The sequence below is a fragment of the Echinops telfairi genome, unplaced genomic scaffold (assembly GCF_000313985.2).
Source record: "Echinops telfairi isolate 266 unplaced genomic scaffold, ASM31398v2 ScPeMD7_5868;HRSCAF=6743_0, whole genome shotgun sequence".
Classification (NCBI taxonomy): Eukaryota; Metazoa; Chordata; class Mammalia; order Afrosoricida; family Tenrecidae; genus Echinops; species Echinops telfairi.
In genome coordinates, this window is record NW_022109767.1 from 371,172 (window position 1) to 383,757 (window position 12,586).

At 44.1% G+C, this 12,586-nt stretch overlaps 1 non-coding gene across 1 annotated transcript; it reads right to left on the reverse strand.

The window, feature by feature from the left end:
* Nucleotides 1-2,035: 2,035 nt before the first annotated feature.
* On the reverse strand, nucleotides 2,036-2,108 carry TRNAM-CAU. Its single transcript has one exon. It is a non-coding gene; the product is annotated as a tRNA-Met (tRNA).
* Nucleotides 2,109-12,586: the final 10,478 nt, after the last annotated feature.

Genomic DNA, 12,586 nt, shown 5'->3' on the forward strand with positions numbered 1-12,586 from the left:
ATGCGCTGTTACGCAAAAACCGTGATAGAGTGAAGCCGTGGAAGTTGAAGCGCGAAGTGGCGAGGGTTCACTGTACTAGGCACTGCCAAAAGAATAGGCAAAGCTGTCTTGGAAGAAGTACGGCCAGAATGCTCCTAGAGACAAGGATGGTGAGACTTTGCACATGTGGCAAGGAGAGACCAGTTCCTGGAGAAGGACATCATGCTCGGTAAAGCAGAGGGGCAGTGCAAAAGGGAAAGGCCCTCACCCGACAGGGTGAATTGACACCATTGCTGCAACAATGGGCTCAAATCTAAGAACGACTGGGAGGATGGCGCAGGGCTGGTCAGTGGTTCACTCTGTTGTACATAGGGTTGCTTTGAGTTAGCATCCGCCTGACGGCACCTACCAGCAACAGCCCCGCTCGGGTCGCGGTACAGTTCAGAGGAAATGCGTTCAGAATGTGCTCACCATGGACTCAACTCTGCAGACATCTAATGTCATATAGGAGATCCCTGGGCTTCTCTGTTGGTTCCTAGTTTATAGGTTGGTTGGCTCATCACAGAGGGCTCACTCCAGTTGACAGTTTCCACTGAGAACTTATCCAACCTTGCTCCGACTCCTCCCTCTCAGTCATTCAAGCTTTAGCACAAATATCACTTCTCTAGAGAGCTCCCCCCACCCCCCATGACTCCAACGGAATCAATGCCCTCTTCTACATAAAATCTGTATTTATCTGTATTTAAGAGCCTGCTCAATTGTTGCTGTCTTGTCTATCTTGTCCCTTGTAAGCTTCCTGAGCCTTTGCCTTGCTTGAGTTCCCAGTTTCTTTCAATGTAATCCAATTTCTAAGGGCATCTGGAAGACATAAAAGGGTAGGGGGAAGGATATAAATTCAAGAAGGACTAGTTTGATAAGGAAATGTAAAAATTTTCTCAATTTAATCCTTGTTCTAAGGGAGGAACTAAAAGAATGAGCTAAAAGGATCTAGAAGACTTCTAATAATTACAGGCAAGTAAGATAACTCAGCAATTCCAGGACAAATCCATTTCCCACCTTTCATGGGACAACTTGCTCTGTGTGGTTTGTCCTCCCAACAGTAAAATGAAGGCTTAAGATTCAGATTACAATGAAAATAATGTCAGTGCAGTGTCTCTTTTACTTAACACTATTCCATTTAAACAAATTGGAAAACATAATTTGAAGAGAACATTTTATAAATGGAATTATAGTCAGCATTTTCAATTTCAATAACATTGAATTTCAATCATTTATTGCTTTTTAAAATGTGATAATAACCTTTAGTTCCAAACATGAACATTGGATTTTTTTACTCCATATTACTAAATTTAATCTTTAAAATTAATTTAATAATGCAAAAAGGAAAGGTGGTAAATTCTATTTCTTTTCATAAAATTACATACATGCATAACTCACTCAGCTTACTGCATTGAGTTGATTGGCGCTCATAGCAATCCGATCAGACAGTAGAACTGCTCCATGCGTTTCCAAGACTGGAACTCTGTATGGGGAGTATGTGTAAAATATAAACCAAGTGAGATTAAATAGAAAAGTATATTTAAAAGAAAATTTAAAACCAAATGAAATGTCCCCAAAATATTAATTTCTAAATTCCATGTTCAGAGAATTTAATGAAGACATTGGTGTGGGGAGGGGGGGAAATCATTCAAGTGCATTAACAAACTACTGATAAAGAAAGAAGGTGAAAATTATATGCTGGCAAATTTTGCAATCTTCATAGTACTTAGATTTCAGATTCTACTCATAAATATTGTTGAAGCACAATCGGTTTAATAAACTATATATTGCACAAAGAAGTAAGAAAAAGTAAATATTGAGGGAAGCAAAAAGAATAAACAATACAATAAATGTAGTAATTCTAATAATTCATGAATTTACAGGAGTAAAAAGTCTCAGCTTTCGGTTGGGACGCAGCTGGTGGTTTGGAATTGCTAATCTTTCGGTTAGCAGCCCAGCGTGTAACTGCTTCATCACCCAGGAAGGCTTCTTATGCAGGAGGATAAAGAAAAGTAAATGCCCTCTCTGAGGCTCGAACTCAGGACCTTCAGATTATGAGACTGACGCGCTGCCTACTGCGCTAAGAAGGCACGGGGTTTCTACTGCTGATTAGAGTCTAAATGAATCATCGTGATTCTTTCTGGGGAAAAAAAAATCATTGCTAGGAAATGGAGTTTGGTTCATTAGTTCTTTTCTCTGGCCTTTGGCTCTTGCTTCCTAACGAACCCGTGTGGATTCCTCGTTCTTTCAGCCCCAACAACCTAGTGCGCATTTCCCCGCTCATATTCTATTAATCTGGATCGTCGTTCCCGCTGAGGCATCAATCGCTGTTTTTCCTTCGAGTCTTCATTGTTAGGGCCAACGGCAGGTGAACGTTAGTTGCATGGATGGATGAATAGCTCCCAAACACGGATGCCATCTACCCTCATCTTTCTTTATTTTTTAACTTCTCCTTGTGGTGTGGGTACGAGTTTACAGAGCGATTTCGCTTTCCATGCAACAATTGGTGCGCATCGTTTGTTTTGGGCTATCAGTTACAATCCCCACGATGTTAACACCACTCTAACTTTATGGTATTTCCCCCCCACTTCTGTGCACCAAAAGCTGTATTAAATGATTGAACTCCCATTTCACTTAAATCCTTAACTGAAGGCGCCTCCTTGTGTATGAGAACAGAACTGTGTTCCTTAGGGTTTTCTCTCTCTTTTAAAAGGTTTTCAAATTTATGATTATTATTTTAAATGCATTAGTAAGTGGGAGTTAATCAATATATCATGTAATTCCATAGTTCACTCACGTCGAGCAGAATTGTACAATTGCCACCACAATCACTTTCCGAACATTCTTGTTTTTCCTGGATTCCTTGATGTCGTCTCTCTTATTCTATTTGCTGTCCTTAAAGGTTCGTCAATCCTGGATTTCATATTCCAAAAACAGAAATACATACGGGTTTTCAATGGCCTGTTTTTCTTCAAAGGGGGGCTTCAATCGCCAATCTACTGCTTAGCAGGTGAGGTCGCTAGCCTTTTGGACCACCCAGGGACTCCGAAGGTGTCTTATGTCAAAGTTTAATAAAGCTGGGCGGAGCTTGTTAACCATTTGGGTTATCCAGAGGCCTCCTCGTGTTACTTAGTCTAATCTTAATATAGTTGCTACAAATATATTAATAAATATCATTTTATCACCATTTTATGGTGAAACAGACTCAGTGGAATTAAATTAAATTCACGGCTGCTAAAGTGGTAGACCTCAGGGACCCTGGTGGTGTAGTGATTGCCTTTTGGACTGTGATCCACCATCTTCTCCGTTAGAGAAAGACTGGGGTTTTTACTCCCATAAGCAGTTAGTCTCAGAAACCCACAGGGGGTCACTATGAGTCGGCACAGAGTGTAAGCGGCAAACCCAGATCTAGAAGTGAGGTGTTTCTTTCTAGTGACCTCTTTTCTGCCTGCTAGGTCATTCTTACCCCCATCAGTACCCTCATTCATTAAGAAAATAGTGAAAAATTATGGGTTAAAAATATCACAGCCATCGATCTTCGATTACAAATGCACTGGGTTTATACTATTGACATTGTTCATTTCTAGGTGCTATTTTAAAGAGACACTGTATGTAATAGTCATGCAGGAAAAGCATATGAAATAATACAATTTTTTAAAAAATAATCATTTTATTAGGGGCTCATACAACTCATCACAATCCGTACATACGTCATTTGTGTCCAGCACATTAGTACATATGTGGACTTCATCATTCTCACAACACCCGCTTTCCACTTGAGCCCTTGGTGTCGGCTCCTCATTTTCCCCCTCCCTCCCCGATCCCCCCTCCCAAATACTGTGTTTTATGTTTAATGATGATGAGAAAGTTTATAATGAATGGCACCTGGAAATGACATAGTTCTTTGTGGGGACCCAAACCAAGTGCAATAGAACACGGGGCATTGGGTCCTATATCGTTGGACTGCACCAGAGAGATCCAATGCAGAAATTCCACTAGGTGACTGGACCCTGCCTCAAACACACCTGTAACCTAAGGACTTAAGATGGAAAAATCATGGTGTTTGAAGAAGCGGAAGACAGCTACACCAAGAGTATTGAGCTGTCAGTAGGCAGACAAGCATTGCCTTACTACATCTATGCCCGATAATACATCAATATATATTAAGATATATATTATTCCGGCAAACCTGCGACTGAAGTTCTCAATGAATACTGTTGTAAGTTTTCCCTGACAAACAACTCCCATTGTTTGTGTAAATAGAGTCCAGCCACAAAAGGATTTATTCTGTATAATGCATATAATTCAGATATTGCAATATGTAGTTAGCCTACCTGGGTCCAATATCCCTCTGTCAATTGTGTTTTAAAAATTAGTACTGGAGTAAGATATGATAAAATAATAATAAATTATAAATTATCAGGGGTTTGGGGGGAGGGGGGATCAGGGAGGGAGTGGGGAAAATGAGCTGACACCAGGGGCTCAAGTGGAAAGTGGGTGTTGTGAGAATGATGAAGTCAACATATGTACTAATGTGCTGGACACAAATGACGTATGTACAGATTGTGATGAGTTGTATGAGCCCCTAAAAAATGATTATAAAAACAATTAGTACTGGGACTAATCAATGGCAATATTAATGGAAGCTCTTTATGCTCCAGAGAGATGATCCATAAGACACTGTACCATAAATTAACAACAAGGAGGTCTCTAAAGGAAGCCAAGGTAGATTAAACACACACACACACACACACACACACACACACACACACACACCCAGGAATGGGTTTGGGGCTCACCCTGAAACCTAGCTCCAGTTTAAGAACAATTAGTTCTCACATCATGGCCCTGCTGGATAATCACCCTCAGGAAGGGAACACAGAAGATAAGGGTGATATAGCAAAGTGTGGTGAAGAAATTAGATGGTGCCCGGCTATCAGATAAAATAGCTTCAGGGGTCTTAAGGCTTGTTGCCAACAAGCAGCCATCTAAATGAGATGTCAACTAAGTCCACATGGAAGAAGCAAACCAAAGGATTGTAAATCATATGGTCTGAAACCAAAGGAGGGAATCGTATCAGAGCCTAAATTGTAAGGTTCTGGTTTGCAGAAGCCTGTGAATGACAGTGGGAGCCCAAGATACATTTGTGAGATCTACCCAGTAAATAAGCTTCCAGTGGTTTCTGTCTATCCTTAATAGAGGGATGAGGGAAACTGGTTACAAAACAGAGTACATTGGAGAAATAGCTAAAGGGGCTCAAAATGATAAACCTGACTTGAACAGTAAAAACCTTGTCAGTTGACCCCCCCAATACGCGTTGGGCCTGATCTGATTTTCAGCACTTTCTGTGGGGGTTTTGGCTGTTGTTTTTCCATATTGGGGTTTAGCCCTGATGTATTTTGTCATCGGCGGTAGCCCTCTTGAATTTTTACTTGTTTTTCTGTTTTTCGGTAGATGAAACCCAGGATTGATGAACATACAGAGACAAGTAGAGTAAGGGTTCCTGGGGATACCGTGGAGAAGAGTGAGGGGTAAAGGGGAGCTGATGTCAAGGAGTTCAAGAAGAAAGAGAATGTTTTGAAATCGATTGTGGTAGCAATTGTACATGTTGTGATTGAACTACAGAATGGTATGATATCTGTAGTAGCTCCCAATAAAATGGCTTGGGAAGGGGGAAAAGACCCTATTTCTATGGTCAGCAATTCCAATTTATTGATCTATTAACAAGCCGCAACAACAACAAACTATCCATAACCAAAGAAGAAAGTAGATATTAGGTAACAAATTCTGTCCTTTAAAAAAAAAAGTCAAGATAAGATAAAATAATAATTTATAAATTATTAAGGTTTCATGAGGGAGGGGGGAGCAGGGAGGGGGGGAGTGGAAAAAGGAAAGTGAGGAGCTGATTCCATGAACCCAAGTGGAAAGCGAATTTTGAGAATGATGAGGGCAACAAATAGATATAAGTGTGCTTTACACAATGGATGGATGTATGGATTGTGATAAGAGTTGTATGAGCCCCAATAAAATGATTTACAAAAATAATTAAAAAGAAAAGTCACTGCCATCAAATAGATTCCAACTCCTAGTGACTGAAGAACACAAGAGAAATGCTTCTTTGGGTTTCCAAGACTTAGATCCCCCCTTCTCACCCCACCCCCCAGTTTTATTGGCACATAATCCACATGTCATGCAACTCAATCATTCAATCGTGTCAAAAAGAATTGGATAATCATTACCACAATCAATTTCAGAATGTTTTCTTTCTCCCCGCTCCATGATGAAATTACCTTTACAATGAGTTGTGTGACCACATTCAGTTCCCTTGCTCTCTCTCCCCGGCCTTCATTGTTTACTCCCAAAATTTCCTCACCCTCCCTATCCCCTCCCCCACCCCACGAACCCTTGCATCGGGTATTATCTCTCTGCATCCATTCCGTCTGTGCCTCACGAACTGGTAAACCCAACAGAAACCATATAGAACCAAACCAAAATGAAGTGGTAAGGATAAAACAATAGTAATATAAAAACACCAACAAATGAGCAAGAAAGAAAAGACCTCCGTGAGTATTTTAAAAGTCAGGGAAGGAATGTTTGTCATGGAACAAGCAAGAGAGCCTTGCACCTAGAACAAATTCAGGTTGGGTCTAGAAGGAGAGCAACTGACCAAGTACCAAGTTTGATCCAGCAGAATCAGGATGACCATCCTCTCTGATAGGAAGGCTGTTCCAGACCTTTGCTGCGGCTGAGGGCATTGGCCAGCGGCTTCATCTGACTAGATACTCTGCAGATGAGTTTTGGGCTCCCACGGTCCTCCAAAGCCTTCAAAAACTGGGGTGTTCACAAGTTTATCTCTGATACATTTCCCTTCATCATATTTGAATTGTTATTGTCATCTTTGGATCACACCAGCTGGTGTGCTTCTTCCATGTGGACTTAGTTGACTCCTCACTCAGATGACTGCTTGTTTGAAGATAAGCCTTCAAGGCCCCAGACACTATTCTGATGGAGAGGCAGGCACCATCTCCTTTCTTCATCACCCTGTGCTGTAGCACCCTTATCTCCAGTGATCATTTCATGAAGGTGAGGATCGAGAAGCACTATGTTATCAGAACTAAGTGTTCTTGTATTGGGGCTAGAGTTAAGTAGATGCCCTGAATCCATCTGCTTGTCTATGGGATATGCACGACTGGGGTTTACTTTGGCCGTCGTTTTATGACAAGATTGAGCCCCCATCGGACCAACTACAGCAGCACTGGGAACAAACCAACCAGCAAACAAATAATCAAACCAAGAGAGACGGGGACAAAAAAGGCTGAAGTCAGGAAAACAAAAACCCCTATAAACAAAAGTACAGCATTGTCAATCATCCCCCAGGGGTATAAGGCAATTACACTGATGACATCAATTTTCCCAGTGACACACACTCCAGACACTGATGGTATGAGGAGTCAATGCGAGTAAAGATTCACCTTGGGCTGTAGCCCGTGAGTTGTTGCCCTACACAATTCGATGTCCTGTTTTATTGAGCTCTGTTTACCCTACGTAGGGCTTGGTGCCAGGGGGAAACCTCCTGGATCACTTCTTCCATGTGCAGATCCCTGCCCAACAGATCACAACCTGGCATTTCACTGCCCAAAGCACCATGTATTTAGTATCTCCATGTCCCCCTAGTTGCAAGCCTTAGATCTTTATAGGAGCAGACAGCCTCATCGTTGCCCTGTGGAGTGCCTACGGGGCTCAAACTACTGTCCTTGCAGTTTGCGGTTTAATTTGTAACTCCGGACACCACCAGAGCTCTTTTGTTCCTCTTAGCATTTTGTAAACCTCCCCTTTAAAATCCCCATGCCCTGTGAGTCACGAAGCATTCAAATCGACTCAAAGTGAGTGTAAGTTCCCATCAAGTTCAAGCCATCCAGTAATCTCACCAACCCTATTATAACCGCTGACTATCTGGTTTCGTGATCTACAACATACGCCTTCTAATCGTTTCTTCAAATTATGTTCTCTAGAATATTCTTTTAAAGCATGCATCTAGTTGCATGCCTCATCGTTGAAAAGCATTGAACGACTCCCTACTATTCTCGATGGAATCTTGAACAGTTTGCTTTTATTACCAGCTTCACAACTCCAGCTTCATCTCTTCACCCCAAATTGTTTCCAGTTCCTCCAAACAAAGACAGGACAGATCTACCATCCATGCCTCAACTTTGTGGCAACTTGTTGGACTGCCACCCTCCAGGTCATCAGTTTGAAACCACCAGCTGCTCTGAGGGAGAAATATGAAGCTTTCTAGAAATTCCCATAGTTACAGCCTCCGAAGCACAGAGACACAGTTCTCCTCTGTCCTAGACGGTTGCTATGAGTGTGAATCAACCCCATGGCATTGAGTTTCAGAAGCTGCCTGAAAAGAGTCCTGCCATCTTCCTGTCCCCATCCCCTTTCCTTCATCAGGATAACGTTTGCCATCTTTGCTTAAAGGGCCAGCACAATGCAATCTTTGTTGAGAGTAGCTCTCTGAGCTCAAAATCAGGATAGGATTCCCTCCTCTGAGCTCAGAGTCCTAACAAACTGTCCAATGGTTTTAGTTCATGGTTTGTTTCTTTCATTCGCTTGTACGCTTCTAGAAGACAGAAATAATTTCTTATTCATTGCTGCACTCACAGTAATATTAAGTCTGGTGTTTAATGGCTAACCACAGAGGTGGTTGAATACATAAGCAAACCCTGTACGAGAGTAGAGTTGTAATGGTAAAGGATCAGACTCTGACAAACACACGATCCTCTGGTCTTTTCTTAGACATACCAAACTGCAAGACACAGAACCACGAACTGGGGTTGGAACATCTTGCATGTGTCCGTAGATTAAACACAAGCATAGCCTCTAGGTCCAATGATGATGCTGGCACAGGAAATCGGTGGTGCAGGGGGTTTAACTTTGGGCTGTGAACCAAAAAGTAGGCAGCCACCTTAGAGAAGGATGAGATTGTCTGCTCCTGTAAAGATCGGCATTCTCTGGAAACCGTGAAGAGCGAGTCTGCTCTGTCCTGAGGCTTGCTGTGGGTCACAAGCTCTCGAGCTGGGATCCCCCTGATGGCAGCGGGTCTTGTTTATTTCCTTTACAGAAACATGAATCCCCTGTCTCTCTGGACAGCCCACTTGGACCCTCTTTCCAAGGAGGGCATAAGGGGCAGGCAGAGCAAGTAGGGGAAGGGTCCTTGGCAGTAGGGAGCCCACGCTCTCTTGGCCCCTTTTGTAGGAGCTGGGGCCACCCTGCCCCTTTGTGGTTGCTCCCCTTGGCCATACCTTGTTCACTGTTGCTTGCTCAGGGCCTTGGCCGTGCAGCCAGATGGGGCCTGCCTAGGGGTGGGCAGACAGGTCCCTGGGCTCCTGCCCTGGCCTTCCTGCAGTACTCCCCTCCCTCCCCTGGGCAGGTTGGCAAGGCAGGTGGGAACAGAAGGCCTGCCCATGGTTGAGAGGGCTACCTGCCAGCCTCTCCCTCCAAGATCTTTTGGGCTCAGGCCTCAGAGCCTGGCCTGGTCCTGAGTGAGTGTCCGTGTGTGTGTGCTGGGGAGAGCTGAGGCTTGGTGCCTAGGAAGACTTGCCCTCCCGAAGTACGCCACACAGCCTCCTCTGCTTGGCTAACCCCACACCCAGGACCACACTCCAGCTTTGACGACAGCTATTAAGTGCTGCCTGCCTCTCTTGAGCATTCCCCTTGTCCTTTCTGACGTTGGATGAGTTTCTGTGATGTCTTCCTGTTGTCTTCCCCAACTCGAGCACCCCAGCATCCTCCTCCTGTCACGCCCAGAACATGAACATCCCAGGTCACTTCTGCAAGGCCTCCCCTCTCCTTCCATTAGAAAATTCTGCTTGACTTTTGGTGCGCTACCCACCCCTCCAAGTCTGAGCCTGAGGGAGGAAGGATGTGATTGCCCTGAAAGAAGCAGGCTGACCTGAAGGAACACTGAGGTGGTCCAGAGTAGGCTTGGCATGGCTGCCAGTTGGTGGTGGGGAGGGGAGAGTGTCACTCCCTTCCTCCTCTGGGGTCCTCAGTTCAACTCCCCAAGACAGGAAGGGAAAAGCAACTTTCTAATTCACCAGCAATAAAAATTGGAGGAGGCTTGTGTGGGGGGAGGTCAGATGCGCAGGCATTCCCTCCCCTGAAGGCAATCAGTTGCCAGACTGCTGTCTCATCCCACCACAGGGGTGGGCCTGCTCCCTGCCTCTGGGGACAATGGACAGGCTCCTGTAGGAGGAGTTCACATCCTACTGATAATGGTCTCTATCAGTTGGGCCAGGGACAGGCCAAACCTGCTGTCCCTCTTCCTACTGCATGTATGCTCCTAGACCATCCCCTCATTACTGTGTAACCTATAGTGTGCAGTCCCTTCCTGTGACGTATGTCTCTACCTGTAATTAGTGGGCTGGCTTGCCCCCAAAAGGTATATAGGTGTGAGTCAGCCATATAGATCTCTCTCTCTGACTCTGAGCTCCTTGCTGCTCACTCCCTGGTTACTCCCCTCTCCCTTGTTCCCTTACCCTCCTTCCCTTCCCCCTCTCTCCACGGGGACCACCAAGCTGGGCTGAGGTGAGCAATGGTACCATGTAACATGCCTGACTGTATTATTGTATTATCTCTCATGCTTTCAATGACTTTAATATAATGCTTATATATCTCAACCGTACAATTGTGCATTACTGAATCCGAGTAGTAGTAATAGTAGTAGCAGCGGGTTGGGGCTGGCACCCCGCTCCCCCGCGCCATCTTTTTAATTTAATACTACAGGCTTGGCCCTCAGCCCTTGTATTTTTCTTCACTCTCTCTGCCCCCAACCCGCAAGACTGGGTGGTGGGGTGGCAGGGTGGAGAGAGCTGGCAACTACTGTGAGCAAGTACCCCAGCCCCTGACCAGCCTCCTCCCATGCCCGGTGACCGATGAGCTGTGAACCTCCCACAAAAACAGGAGTGCCCATCTGTGTGGCCTCTACTCACCCCTGCCCCTGCCCCACCCCTTCCAGGTGCCCCTCACCAGGTCTCTGAGCTGGGCGGGGAGGCTTCCTGGCCACCACTACCCATTCCACTCATACCTGACTGCACCTGCCTCAGAACCTGGGCCTGGGCCAGAGGGGCAGGGTGAAAAGGTATTATAGGCAAAAATAATAAGGAAAAATGACTAGACTCAGCCTTTGGAACTTCCAACAATAAAAGAAATTATATATAAATATACATAGATATATATCTCTACCATATGTGATGGAAAGACTTTCCTTTTCCAAAGAAATAAAATGGAGAAAGCCTCTTGAGTGGCAAAAAAACCAACAAACAAAAACATGAGTCCCATAGCAGGGTGGTAAACTTCTTCACAAAAATATGGGATTCTGTTTTATGAGGAGGCATTCTCATCTGTACATAGTCTTGACAAATCTATCCATTTAACAATGTATTACATCAAGGCGCCCTTGTTGCAACTGTCTCCAGTTCCCTACAGTCCTGTGAAAATGAAGGTGTAAGTTAGCCTCTGGTAGTCTCTTACCAAAGTGGGAGAGGAGTGAACACAAATATTAAATTGATTATGTGAACCCCACTTTCAGTTCTGGGAGTTATAAACAACATGGATTAAGTCCTATTTGCCAATATTTGCATTTTTTGTTGTTCTTTTTAAGTAGGAAGGTGAGATTGTTCTTATTTATTGTCACATCAAGGGCATGACAAATCCTGTAGAGAACTGTTATGAACTAAGGCAGAGATCCATAACAGGCCAACGTCTTAGAAGTGCATCCCAAAGTGACTGACCCAGGTCATGTTTACACCAGTTGAGTTCCTCAAGTTCATGGTTGTGGTAGTTGCATAATCTGTTAATTTAAGACTTATGCGTGAAGGGGTGGAGTTTAGCCTGTCAATCAGGTCACAACTTGATGACCTCATCTGGAGGCGCTAAGGAGATCAATAGCTCGATGGAGGCAGGACACAGGCTCAGTCCCTGCGAGACATTCTTGTTGACAAGCCGCATGGAGACAGGCTGGTGGCAGCCAGAACCTCGGAGCTGGAGAAGCCATGTGGAGAGCCCTACCAGCACTGAGATGGTTACAACGCCACTGGATCCACAAGACTTCCCACCCACTGGCCTGTGATCTTCCGGCATTAGATGTCATTGTCTGTGTTTCATGAGTCTAAAGAGGACTTTGTAGATTAGTATCAGACATATGGGTTAATATCAGACTTGTGGACTTGATCTGAACTAGGCTAGGATGTTTTCTTAATGTACAATTACTCTTTATATAAAGCTCTTTCTTATCCACATATGAGTGTCTATGAATACGTTTCTCTAGTCTACCCAGACTAACACAATGGTCAACAGAGAATGTTGGTGTTTTCAAGAGTAAAGTTTTCTCTTTGACAGAGGAGGGGCGATCCTACTGTGTTTTACCAAACAACTTACCACCTTCAAAGTACTCTCCAGGACATGTAATACATTTGTCAAATCTGCTATTGCATTCTTGGATACATTTTTCAAACTCATTTGTTTGAATTGCTGGTAGCACCTCGCTCATTTTTTCCTTCACCTC